General features: G+C 43.1%; 1 protein-coding gene across 4 annotated transcripts in view; it reads right to left on the reverse strand.

The window, feature by feature from the left end:
• The window catches only part of TTC29 (tetratricopeptide repeat domain 29), a 359,180-nt gene that overhangs the window by 203,635 nt on the left and 142,896 nt on the right, over positions 1-12,649 (reverse strand). The window contains exon 1 of one of the 4 annotated variants that reach the window (XM_073341297.1): positions 1,453-1,487. The exons of 2 other annotated variants lie outside the window; for them this stretch is intronic. The gene's annotated coding sequence lies outside the window, so the exon portion shown is untranslated. Of the gene's footprint in view, positions 1-1,452; positions 1,488-12,649 lie in introns of those variants that run through there. One more of the 4 variants, XM_073341298.1, reaches the window with a different exon arrangement.

Consider the following 12,649-nt stretch of genomic DNA (forward strand, 5'->3'; position numbering starts at 1 on the left):
ACAGAGATATCTGTATAACCATTTATCTATTATATGACTAACTGTATAAAATTGATACTTATTTATAAAATATTCAAGAATAACAAAATGTCACCTTGACAAAAGACCACCACCAAAGTGTGATGCTTCCATCCCTCTATGCTGAATCAAGACTTCAAGAAACAACATCCATGAACAGTGTGTGAAGTAAAGCATTTTCAGTCATGTCTATGTTACAGACTTTTAAGGGGAAATTCCCCCTGTGCTACAACTTTCAGCTGCTCAAAATGCTGGATCTCACCAGAGCTTTTCCTACATTAGGTCTCCCAGTAGTGTTAGCACCAGTAGCAATGTTTTCTGAACATTCCCTAGTGAAGAGGCAGCCTTCCTGAGAACTGGTGCTGCTTCACTAACCATGCCATCAGAAAACAGGAAAAGAGAAAGACCAGCAGCAATATGAAGATAGATATGTAGGTAAGAAAAGGATGAAAACAGAAGAGGAGGGATAAGGCTGAAGTGGCTTTGAGAGATGGGAACTAAAAACAAAGAGCTTAAGAATAATGGATAAAAACACAGTTAAAGGAATTCACTGTGTGATGCATCATTTTAATGTACAACATGGAACAGCATGTCACACAGTGGAGGATTGAGGACTCTTGCCATTTGCAATTTTTTAGATTTTTGCAAATTAAGTATCTGATGAACTTTGAGGAGGGTAAAGGAAATCTTATATTAACCAACTGCAAATTTGTCTGGGAACACACTATTCTTTGTGTAACTTAACTGCAGACTCTTAATTGTTTGCTTATTTAATTTTTTAAACATGCTCCAGTTTGCAAGAAGCTAGGGAAAGTATTTTAAACTGATAAGTGTTGAGTGAGCGGTGCTCCTACTGCTCCCCTCAGGATTCTTTTCAATCACTTTTTCCAGCACACTCAGGACTCAGCTCCAGGAGACTCGAACCACCTCATTGTGTTGCATTTACAATAGCAACAGGGCAAATAATATTTTGAAAAGAAAAGCACTTGTGGCACACAACACAGGAGCGAGCCTCCAGCTCAGTGCAAGGGCCCTGACACCATGGCACCGCCCAAGCAGGCAGCACGAATCGCACCGCGGCTTCTGCGCCTCTTTGGACGTACAGCGCCAGACACACTCTCCAGCTTACTCCCAGTGGAGAGCCCTGCGAGCGCCGGTGCTGTGCAGATCTGCTCCGAGCAGCAAGATCCCCCCGCCCACACGAAGGGCTGGGGGTATCCTCGCTGTCCTCCCGCACTTCGCACGGCACCACCCCGGGAGGGGGCAAACCGGAAACCCACAGAGGGATTAACGCCCCCCACCCCAGGGGCCCGGCAAGCGGGGCCTCACCCGACCAACCCCGCCTCTAGCACCGAACCCCCGCGGGGTGACTGAGCCGGGTAGGGAGCGATACCCACACGGGCCCCGCTCACCCGCCGGCGCAGCTACACCTACCGCAGCTCGGCGAGTCCTAGGACGCGCAGAGTCGTTACCATGGGAACCGGGGCCGTGCCTGCGGGGAGGGGCCGGACCGACAAGTGATGTGAGCATGCGCAGTAACCGCGGCTGAGGTCGGGGCATTCGGTTCTGCCCTTGGTTGGCGTCACCGTCTGTTCGCTGCTGTGAACGGGGCGGGGATAGAATTGCGCCCGGTCTGAGAGGCAGACGGGGCGGGGCAGGAGGCTGGAACCGGGTAGAGGCGCTGCCAGGCAGCCGCGGCGGCGGCGGCGATCCCGGCGTAGGGAGGAGCAGGGGGATTGGAAGGGGACGCCCTTGGGGTGAGCCCGCGGCAGTGGTTGCAGAAATTGGGTGTCGGTGGCCGAGGGGGGTTTGTTTCCTGGCGGGACGGAACGTCTCAGCAGCCGCAGCATGGCCCAGTGCCTCGGCAGAGCAGCTCTTCCCTCTGTGAGATGATGTACCCAGCTGCGAAAGGAGACCGGAGTCTATGAACCCTTAGCGCGCACGCAGACTAAACAAGTCCGAACGTACATACTTTTCTGGGGTTTCAAATACCGCCTTGTCAATGCACAGAGCTGTGACATGACTGCATGGAGCCTCAGAACAGTTCACACAGTTGTCTAAGGGGCTGCTCAGGTGGCTGGAGTAGTACGCCCAGTTCCTGTCGTACACTAGAAATTGGTAGGTTTCAGAGTAGCAGCGGTGTTAGTCTGTATTCGCAAAAAGAAAAAGGAGGACTTGTGGCACCTTAGTGAGTAACCAGTTTATTTGAGCATGAGCTTTTGTGAGCTACAGCTCACTTCAGCGGATGCATTCAGTGGAAAAATACAGTGAGGAGATTTATATACACACAGAGCATGAAAAAATGGGTGTTATCATACATATTGTAAGGGGAGTGATCACTTAAGATGAGTTATTACCAGCAAGGGGGGGGGGGGTGAAAACCTTTTGTAGTGATAATCAAGGTGGGCCATTGCCAGCAGTTAACAGGAACATCTGATTTGTGTCCATTTATTCTTTTACGTAGAGACCGTCCAGTTTGACCAATGTACATGGCAGAGGGGCATTGCTGGCACATGATGGCATATATCACATTGGTAGATGTGCAGGTGAACGAGCCTCTGATAGTGTGGCTGATGTGAAAAGAATAAATGGACACAAATCAGATGTCAAGAATTATAACATTCATAAACCAGTTGGAGAACACTTCAATCTCTCTGGTCACTCGATTACAGACCCAAAGGTTGCAATATTACAACAAAAAGACTTCAAAAACAGATTCCACTGAGAGACTGCTGAATTGGAATTAATTTGCAAACTGGATACAATTAATTTAGGCTTGAATAGAGACTGGGTGTGGATGTGTCATTACACAAGGTAAAACTATTTCCCCATGTTTATTTTCCCCCAACCCCCCACTGCTCCTCAGACGTTCCTGTTATCTGCTGGCAATGGCCCACCTTGATTATCACTACAAAAGATTTCCCTCCCCCCGCCTGCTTTTAATAGTTCATCTTAAGTGATCACTGTCCTTACAATATGTATGGTAACACCCATTTTTTCATGTTCTGGGTGTATATAAATCTCCTCACTTTTTTTTCCACTGAATGCATCCGATGAAGTGAGCTGTAGCTCACGAAAGCTTATGCTCAAATAATTTGGTTAGTCTGTAAGGTGCCACTAGTACTCCTTTTCTTTTTACTAGAAATTGAGTTTCAGTCCGTTTATTTTATTTTTTTAAAAAAGCAGTATTTTTATGACTCATTGTCCACAAAACATATTCTACCTTGGTTATCATTGTGCTCCTGCATGTATGACTTGAGTAGTAAACTCTTTGAGAATGGTTTCAGAGTAGTAGCAGTGTTAGTCTGTATCAGCAAAAACAAGGAGTACTTGTGGCACCTTAAGACTAACAAATTTATTTGGGCATAAGCTTTCGTGGGATAAAACTCCATGCTTATGCCCAAATAAATTTGTCAGTCTTAAGGTGCTCGTTGTCTTTGAGAATGGTCTTTCAACAAGTTTTGCACTCACCTTATAGTAATGGCATCTAGGCCCTGTTTCCCTCATTTGCTTATAAGAATGTGCCAAAAACCTCTCAAGTCCAGGTATATCCTGCCAACTAATTCCCCCCATCCACTGCGCTGGTTATCCTGTCAAAGGAAGTGAGGTTGGGTTAGCACAATTTGTTCTTGACAAACCAATGCTGGCTTTTACTTATCACCTTATTCTCCATGTTTGAACAATTTGATTAAAAAAAAATCACACACAAAAAAACCACCGAGACACAAGGTAGTTTACTGCCCAAAAACTTAATTAAGGGAGAGTTAAAGCTTGCCTAGTGGTGCCTTATGCCCTTCTGGAATGTGGAGAGTAGTTAAACTTAAGTCTCTGAAAACCAAGAAATTCAAGGGTAATTGTCATAAATATAAAGGGAAGGGTAAACCCCTTTAAAATCCCTCCTGGCCAGAGGAAAAATCCTCTCACCTGTAAAGGGTTAAGAAGCTAAAGGTAACCTCGCTGGCACCTGACCAAAATGACCAATGAGGAGACAAGACACTTTCAAAAGCTGGGAGGAGGGAGAGAAACAAAGGGTCTCTGTCTGTCTATATGCTGCTTTTGCCGGGGATAGAACAGGAATGGAGTCTTAGAATTTTTAGTAAGTAATCTAGCTAGGTATGTGTTAGATTAGGATTTCTTTAAATGGCTGAGAAAAGAACTGTGCTGAATAGAATGACTATTTCTGTCTGTATGTCTGTTTTGTAACTTAAAGTTTTGCCTAAAGGGATTCTCTATGTTTTGAATCTAATTACCTTGTAAGGTATCTACCATCCTGATTTTACAGGGGTGATTCCTTTACTCCTATTTACTTCTATTTCTATTAAAAGAAATGTTTTTTTGTAAGAAAACTGAATGCTTTTTCATTGTTCTCAGATCCAAGGGTTTGGGTCTGTGGTCACCTATGCAAATTGGTGAGGATCTTTACCAAACCTTTCCCAGGAAGTGGGGTGCAAGGGTTGGGAGGATTTTGGGGGGAAAGACGTGTCCAAACTACGTTTCCCAGTAAACCCAGTTAGAGTTTGGTGGTGGCAGTGGATATTCCAAGGACAAAGGATAAAATTAATTTGTACCTTGGGGAAGTTTTAACCTAAGCTGGTAAAAGTAAGCTTAGGGGGTTTTCATGCAGGTCCCCACATCTGTACCCTAGAGTTCAGAGTGGGGGAGGAACCTTGACAGTAATGTACACACAACCCCTGCAATGCAACCTTAGCTCATCTTCTCCCTTTGAGCTTTGACCAACAAACCAGTAAGATACATGGTGGCATTCTACCCTTACAGATGCTACAGAGCACTTTGTTATATAGTACCCATGTGCTCTGTTCCCAAAATAACTTTTTGCTCAAGCAGATCTTTGGTTTAGGTCCAATTTATAGCAAAGAGGAGCTGCCCACATCTGGTCTCCACTCAAAACCGAGCCTACTCTACACTCATCACCCTAGACTTGCAAAATGTTATCTCCCATTTACCCTTGCTCAGAGGATTGCTTCTGAGACATTGTCTTCACTTATCCCTCAGCCCCAGAGATGACCACCATGTTTACCACCTGACTGCTAACAATTCTCATGGCAAGATAATGTCCTTGTGCACCCCCGCCGACACAGCCTATAGACTCAGCACTGAAAGGAGGAATAATTGATCCCTTAAGGCAGTGGCTCTCAACCTTTCCAGACTACTGTACCCCTTTCAGGAGCCTGATTTGTCTTGTGTACCCCCAAGTTTTATCTCACATAAAAATTACTTGCTTACAAAATCAGATATAAAAGTATATTTCTGTGTATAGTATATAGAGCAATATAAACAAGTTATTTTATGACATTTTAGTTTGTACTGACTTCTCTAGTATGTTTTATGTATCCTGTTGTAAAAGTAGGCAAATATCTAGATGAGTTGTTGTATCCCCTGGAAGACTTCTGTGTACCCCTGGTTGAGAACCACTGCCTTGACAATTCTGCCAACCTGGTCCAACTAATCCCTCCACCATTCAGTACAGCTACACTGAACACAGACAATGGCAGTTGCAGTGCATGCAGCTAAATACTTGTGTTCAGGTCTGTGGAACACAACACAACCAACAGTACAATCTTAATCCCTCCTCAGGTCTACTTATTATAGCAACACTTACGGAACCATCCCCAGTGGCTATTGCCAGCTCCAGGGGGCAGAGTTAAAGCAAATTTAAATCAAAACGGACATTGCAAGGACTAGCAGAGTGGGAAAGAGCAGGGGAGCAAATGCTGACAGGGAGTAAAGCTTGCTGCCTTAGGACCTGTCAATGGGGAAAGATATGGCATAGCAAATTGTGGCAGGGAAGCAAAACACACTTAGATGTCAGTAGATGCAACGAGTAGCAAATTGTTCTGAAAGTAATTTGTAACTACACTGACAATGCAGTTTCAGGCACCCCATCTCATCCTTGGGGCCCTGACTCCCTGACCTGGGGGCCCTCAATGTTAATCATGATAGGTGTATAGGGTTGCCAATTTTGGCTGGCTGAATTCCTGGAGGTTTGATCACAGGACACAATTTTTAATTAAAGATTAATCTTTAATTCCTGGCGACTCCAGGGCAATCCTGGAGGCTTGGCAACCCCAGGTGTATGGCAGTTGCACACAGAGGGACTGCAATCTTAGTGTGGAGAGCTAATGTCAGTGTTACACCTCCTTCATGGCCTGTCTCCACAGTGGGAGCCTCTCCAAAATCTTGACTTCCACTGGAAAAAAAATTAAGTTTCTTTCCCTTATCCTCACCACACAACCATCCCTAGCAAAAATGAGGACAACCTGGTGATAGTGTTGTTCTACCTTTCAAAGTCTGCAGGCAGGCAGCACCAAAACTGTTGCTCCTATTTTTTTCTGGCTGCTTCAGCCCCAGAGTGAAATTAACTGGGATTAAGCTCCATGGCTGCTAATTGGACTCCTTAGGCAGGAGTGAAAAAGCCAGTTATGTCAGTTTTATTGCTGTTGTTTTGAGGAGTAAGCAGCAGCAGCCAAGGCAGGCACTGGTGCTATTCCATGGGGGAAGAGAAACCAAATAGCAAGGCTGATGAGCCAAATGCTAAAAGTTTTGGAAAGGAAAATGTTGGATTCAAAGCTGCCAGAGAAGAACCTGACATCATGGTTACAAAACTTCAGACTGAGGAGAACAGTGGATTTTTCAGTAACAGATGAGGTGAAGGCAGCTGGAGTTTGAAGGGGAGAAGATAAATTCAGTTTTTCACTGAGAAAGAGTTATTGGATAAGCACTTGAAGATTCAAGAGTTAAGGGAGAGAAACCACCCAGATGAGATTATGCAGGGTTTAACTGAAAAGAGAACAGATGAGCACAGAGCTTCAAGGGATGCAAATTTGCAGTAAAGACTAAATTCCTATTGTAATATCGGCATCATACAAGAATAGCGGTCTCTCATTGTCCCTTTGTAATAGGCTGAAATCTCCATTCCCTGCTTTAGTGGGCATTGATCCTGCTAGTAAAGGGATAAAATGGTTCTGCTGCCTTTAGGCAAATTACTCATTGTCCCAATTCCAGTTTAATGTAAGCAAGGTGGGAGTGGCTCTCTGAAGGGAGAGGATCTAGGGTGTACGCTAAGCAGTCCTAGGATCGGAAGCCTCAGAGCACCCAAGTTTGGGGAGAAGCCTGGAGCTGAACTTTTATCTTGTTAAGTTTTTGTTGTTCCTAAACTAAACCCCATGAAGGGATAGATTGTTGACTGGACACAGTGAAATGGCTTTGGTTTAGAGAAGGTTGACCAAAGCACCTTCCAGGCATCCTTGATAAAGAAATTCCCTCCTAAGTTTTACCTGTCTAGATGAGGTATAATAGCAAATCATTTATCAGTCATTGCAAGAGGCTTTGGGCTTTGTATCATTTGCCAAAAGGTGGCCCAATGCAAAACAGAGTTCTCCAATATGGTTGCTCTGATACTAAAGTACAGTGCACAGTAACAAGCCTCAGTGTGGAATGCTGCGTCTAGATCAGTGCAGTTATCCACTCTTCACTAGACTTTACAGGATATACTTCTGTATTAAAGACAAAGGTGGCTGAAATAGCCTCCAATGCATGCCAGCTTTAGGGAAATCCTGCTTCAAAGCACAAGCAGAGGCCTACATTGCCTTTAGCTGCTCTTCCTCCTTTGATAATGCGGCGCTGGTGACGGAGCAGATATATTATAATTCAGCTTGGCAGAATTCGATCTTTGTTTATATCATTTCAATGGTAAAGGTCAATGTTTATTTTAAAACATTTTAAATTTATCTATTTAACATTTTCACAGTTGTGGGAAATTATGGAGGGGAGGGTTAAAATGATTATTTAATGACAGTAGACTCAAGATTCAAAAAGGTAAAGTTTTATAACTGTTAAAACACAAATCATCAACATCACGTCAAAATATACAAAATAAATAGCCTTAAACTGAATTCTAATAAGTTCTCAAGCAGCATTTTTCTTATTTTTGCCTGTCAATTTGAATGATCATCAATGAAAATATTTGTTCCTTGGTTTGTGTGTGTACAGTGAAATTGAGGTGTACTGACATTTACTGACAAAAATCGAATCCTTCCAAATTTAATTATATAGTAGATTCCACTTATTAGCAACCCCTCATTTGCCAGCAAAATGTTGCCATTATCTGGCAGTTGCCAATAAGTGGAAGGCAGGTTTGCAAGGTCGCAGTCAGGGAAGGAAGCCCTGCAACCTTGATGTGGTCAGGGCAGCAGTGGAGAGGGGAGCTTCAACCTGAATATTGTGGCTTTCTAAGAGGAGTGAAGGTGCGAGGGGGTTCACAGAATTTCATAGTACCTCTCCCTGCACCATCCCGGGATCGCAACTCAGCACACCCCAGCGCTTCGTTCCATGGGTACAATGTCCCAACGGGGCACAGCTTGGAGAGAGCACTGTGCAGCTCCAGTGTCTGGGCACATCCCAGCACTTCCTTCCCTGGCGGCAGGCTCGCAAACCTGCCTGCAGGTTTGCAAAAGTATGTATTGGATGAATGGACTATAAGGTGGATAGAAAGCTGGCTAGATCGTCAGGCTCAACAGGTAGTGATCAACAGCTTGGTGTCTAGTTGGCAGCCGGTAACAAGCAGAGTGCTGCAGCGGTCGGTCCTGGGGCCGGTTTTGTTCAACATCTTTATTAATGAACTGGACGATGGGATAGATCGCACCCTCAGCAAGTTCACGGAGGACACTAAAATGCGGGGAGAGGTAGATATGCTGGAGGGGAGGGATAGGGTCCAGTGAGCTAGACAAATTGGAGGATTGAGCCAAAAGAAATCTGATGAGGTTCAACAAGGACAAGTGCAGAGTCCTGCACTTAGGAAGGAAGAATCCCATGGACTGCTACAGGCTGGGGACTGACTGGCTAAGCAGCAGTTCTGCAGAAAAGGACCTGGGGATTACAGTGGATGAGAAGCTGGATCCGAGTCAGTAATGTGCCCTTGTTGCCAAGAAGGCTAACAGCATATTGGGCTGCATGAGTAGGAGCATTGCCAGCGGATCAAGGGAAGTGATCATTCCCCTTTTTTCAGCACTGGTGAGGCCACATCTGGAGTACTGTGTCCAGTTTTGGGGCCCCCACTACAGAAAGGATGTGGACAAATTGGAGAGAGTCCAGCAGAGGGCAATGAAAGTGATCTGGGGGTTGGGGCATGTGACTTACGAGGAGAGGCTGAGGGAACTGGGCTTATTTAGTCTGCAGAAGAGAAGAGTGAGGGGGGAATGTGATAGCAGCCTTCAACTATCTGAAGGGCGGTTCTAAAGAGGATGGAGCTCGGCTGTTCTCAGTGGTGGCAGATGACAGAACAAGGAGCAATGGTCTCAAGTTGTAGTGGGGGAGGTTTAGGTTGGATATTAGGAAACACTGTTTCACTAGGAGGGTGATGATGCACTGGAATGGGTTACCTAGGGAGGTGGTGTAATCTCCATCCTTAGAGGTTTTTAAGGCCTGGCTTGACAAAGCCCTAGCTGGGATGATTTAGTTGATGTCCTGCTTTGAGCAGGGGGTTGGACTAGATGACCTTCTGAGGTCTCTTCCAACCCTAATCTTTTATGATTCTTCTATTATAAAACTGCAGCACCAAAGGCTTCACAGAAGTATTGCAAGTACTGTGACTGAGTGTACAGGACCCTGGACTGGAACTTCAAAGATGTGGGTGCAATTACCCAGATCTGCCCCTAATCTGACCTCTTTCCCTCGCAGCCTTTGTTGTCATGTCTATTGATATGACAAGAAACAAATCCTGGCCCCAAAAGTTTATTAGGTGTATGTACAGTGTCTAGCACAATGGGGATATAGTCTCAGTGGGGGCCTTTAGGTACTACCATAATACATAGTTTTAATAGTTACTGTTATTAGACATTTTACCAAAAGTCTTTGTATAAATTTAAATTGCTGGTTTTATGAAATGATCAGCAATTTTGCAGGATAGGTTTAATTGCTCTGTAAGAATATCTGTTTACATGCACTAGGCTAAATGGAGTGGAGGAATATTGTGACTTGGTCAATGTAGAGATTTAAATGTTACATAGTGTTTAGAAAAGGTTGATTTCTTTGGGGTTGGAGAGGGGGGTGGTGGTTCAGAACTAACTAAGAAAAAACCTTGTCCCAGCAAACCTTAAAACTAAAAGGGTCATTCATATATATATATTTCTATATATATATATTTCTAACTATTATATATAATTGTTAGAAACATCAATTTTCATAAATTTTCTGTTCCAAAATTTTATATATATATATATATATAAAAAAAATAATTTATAAAGAGACATGATACATACTGTTTTGTGCTTGAAATGTATGTGAAATGAAGTCTGTATTTTTTAAATGAACCTTTTCCTTCAAAACTGAGCTGATTCAAGCGCCTCAGTATTGTCAATCTGTTTTGGGTGTTTTGTTTTTATAAACTCAGAAAATTTTTGACATTGGCTCTGATTTCACTTAAACATAGAAGGGTCCTGCTCTAGTTTAAACTGCTGGCAGAAGAGTATTTATGCCATCAGAAGATCAGGTGTAGTGGAGTTCAGCTCTGCCACACTCCCTCTTGGTGCCGTCTTATGTCAGGTGGCAGGGCAGACACGTACAGGAGGCAAATGTGTACTGTCTGCCAGCTTTATGCCAACAGAGCTTCTTCGTATACAGGCCACTTTGTGCTGCATAATGGAGAATCTAAGCCAATATCTACTTGATTAATCCCTACCATGATGAATTGTATTTTGCACTTTTCATACACAGATATCCTCCTGTAGGAGAAAATACTAATCAGCTCTCCACAGTGAAGGATACAACACCAATATTTAAAAAAAATCCAAGCTAATAAAATGGGTGACCAAAAACAAACAAAGCTGCTAGACTGCCACTAGCTGACCAGAGGGATGGGTTACATGTGATGTGCGCACTTGTGTCTATGATCCCAAATAAATGTGGCATCCTCAGTTTGTTGTTTTCCCTTAGTCTCTGTTTTAGGAAATTTTTTTCTTCTAACCAAATTGATATGTAAGACTTTTAGCCTGTCAGTGTTGACAATGCTATTTCAGGCAGACACTAAAGTTGTTTGTAAAAGAGATGGACTATTACCTGTCCAGCATGTCAGAGGAGAACTTGAATGAAAAAACAAGAGCTTGAGGCCTTCACACCTGCTCAGTTACAAAGAAAATTTGTGAGAACTGGAAAAGATTCAAACAGCAGCCTGACATTTATTGGCAACATTCCGAGGGGGAGGGGGGGCGAATCTAGCTAAGCACTGAACAAGCAGTGATTTTACTCCATGTTAGGGTCTCCTGTATTAAACATTTATAAGTCATTTTACTTGAAAGACTAGTAAGAAAAAAAATCTTATGGAGATATTTTAGAAGTTCCAAAGGATCCCTCAACCCAAACAACATACAGGAGGCATGTCTTTAACATACAGAATCAAAGCCAGTCTGTACCTGTGTAGTAATATGGAGAGACAGTAGCCTTTCCATAGTGAAGGATGAAACCAGCTTCCATTAAAAAGCTGTATTTTAGCATCCTTGTAACTGGCTTGGAAGTTTGTTTGGCCTGAAAATTGTCAGATTCACTCTGAAGAAGAGAGTTCATTTTTGCAAAGTCTGAACAAAAATGTCAAAGTGATTAACATTTTGTGTGTGGATAAGTTTGGGCTCAGTCCTGCTCCCATTCCTTTCAGTGGAAATTATGGGACCAATCCTGTAAATGTTGATGTGAATTGGAGGGGTTCTGTTTGCTTGGATTTTACTACTGTTGATTGAGCAAGGTAAAAACTACCTAAACTTTACACATAAGGTACCTATAAAACACACAAGGCCAAATTTTCAAATTCATTTGCATGAGCAAAAGTATGGTGTCCAGCTATTTGCATGCTTTAATACCTAATCTGGACATGAAAATTTTACAGTATTTGGGGATATATGTGCAGTCATTTACATACACAAAATGTGGGCACATATTGAAAGGTAAGCGGACAATATGGATGTTAATGTGTCTTGTCTGCAAATGCAATAGTGGTGAGGACTGATCAGAGCCTTACGTTTGGATACTCTGAGCGATGCTTCTAATTTAATAGAAAAGTAGACAGGAGCACACTTTATCATTATTAGTTATGATTGTTTTAAAACTTGGAGAGGAGGAAAGCTTTTAGGCTTTAAAGTGCATAACAACCAGTGTCTGTAATGATACTTTCTTGTAGATATTAAAAATTATGGAAGCCCCATCCTGGATGTTCTGTCAGCTGTTAAAGTCTCTCAGAGTCACAGCTGCCAGTCATCACCAGAGTGACTGCATAGCTGTAAGCATATTACTGTATGCTTTGCCTTGTAACAAGGGATTCACCCCTCCAAGGCAGTTAGCAAAACACTCAGCCATCATTTCATTCAGAAACCTCCCACTGACTACAACTGGAATGCTGTCTGGAATGATGGTAAGTTACAGATGAATAGTCACTCCAGTGATGAAAGTCACACCATGCCCAGAGTAACTGTGGCAGCAGTAATGCTTCTTGACACTAAATAAAATGAACATAGAAGAGTAAAGAGTCACTTCCCAGAAACATTTAAAGTGTTTTGCATTCAATCTTTTTACCTGAATTCCATATTCATCATATTAGCTTTCCTTTACAACTATCACAGACTTATTT

The sequence above is a fragment of the Lepidochelys kempii genome, chromosome 4 (assembly GCF_965140265.1).
Source record: "Lepidochelys kempii isolate rLepKem1 chromosome 4, rLepKem1.hap2, whole genome shotgun sequence".
NCBI classification, from domain to species: domain Eukaryota; kingdom Metazoa; phylum Chordata; order Testudines; family Cheloniidae; genus Lepidochelys; species Lepidochelys kempii.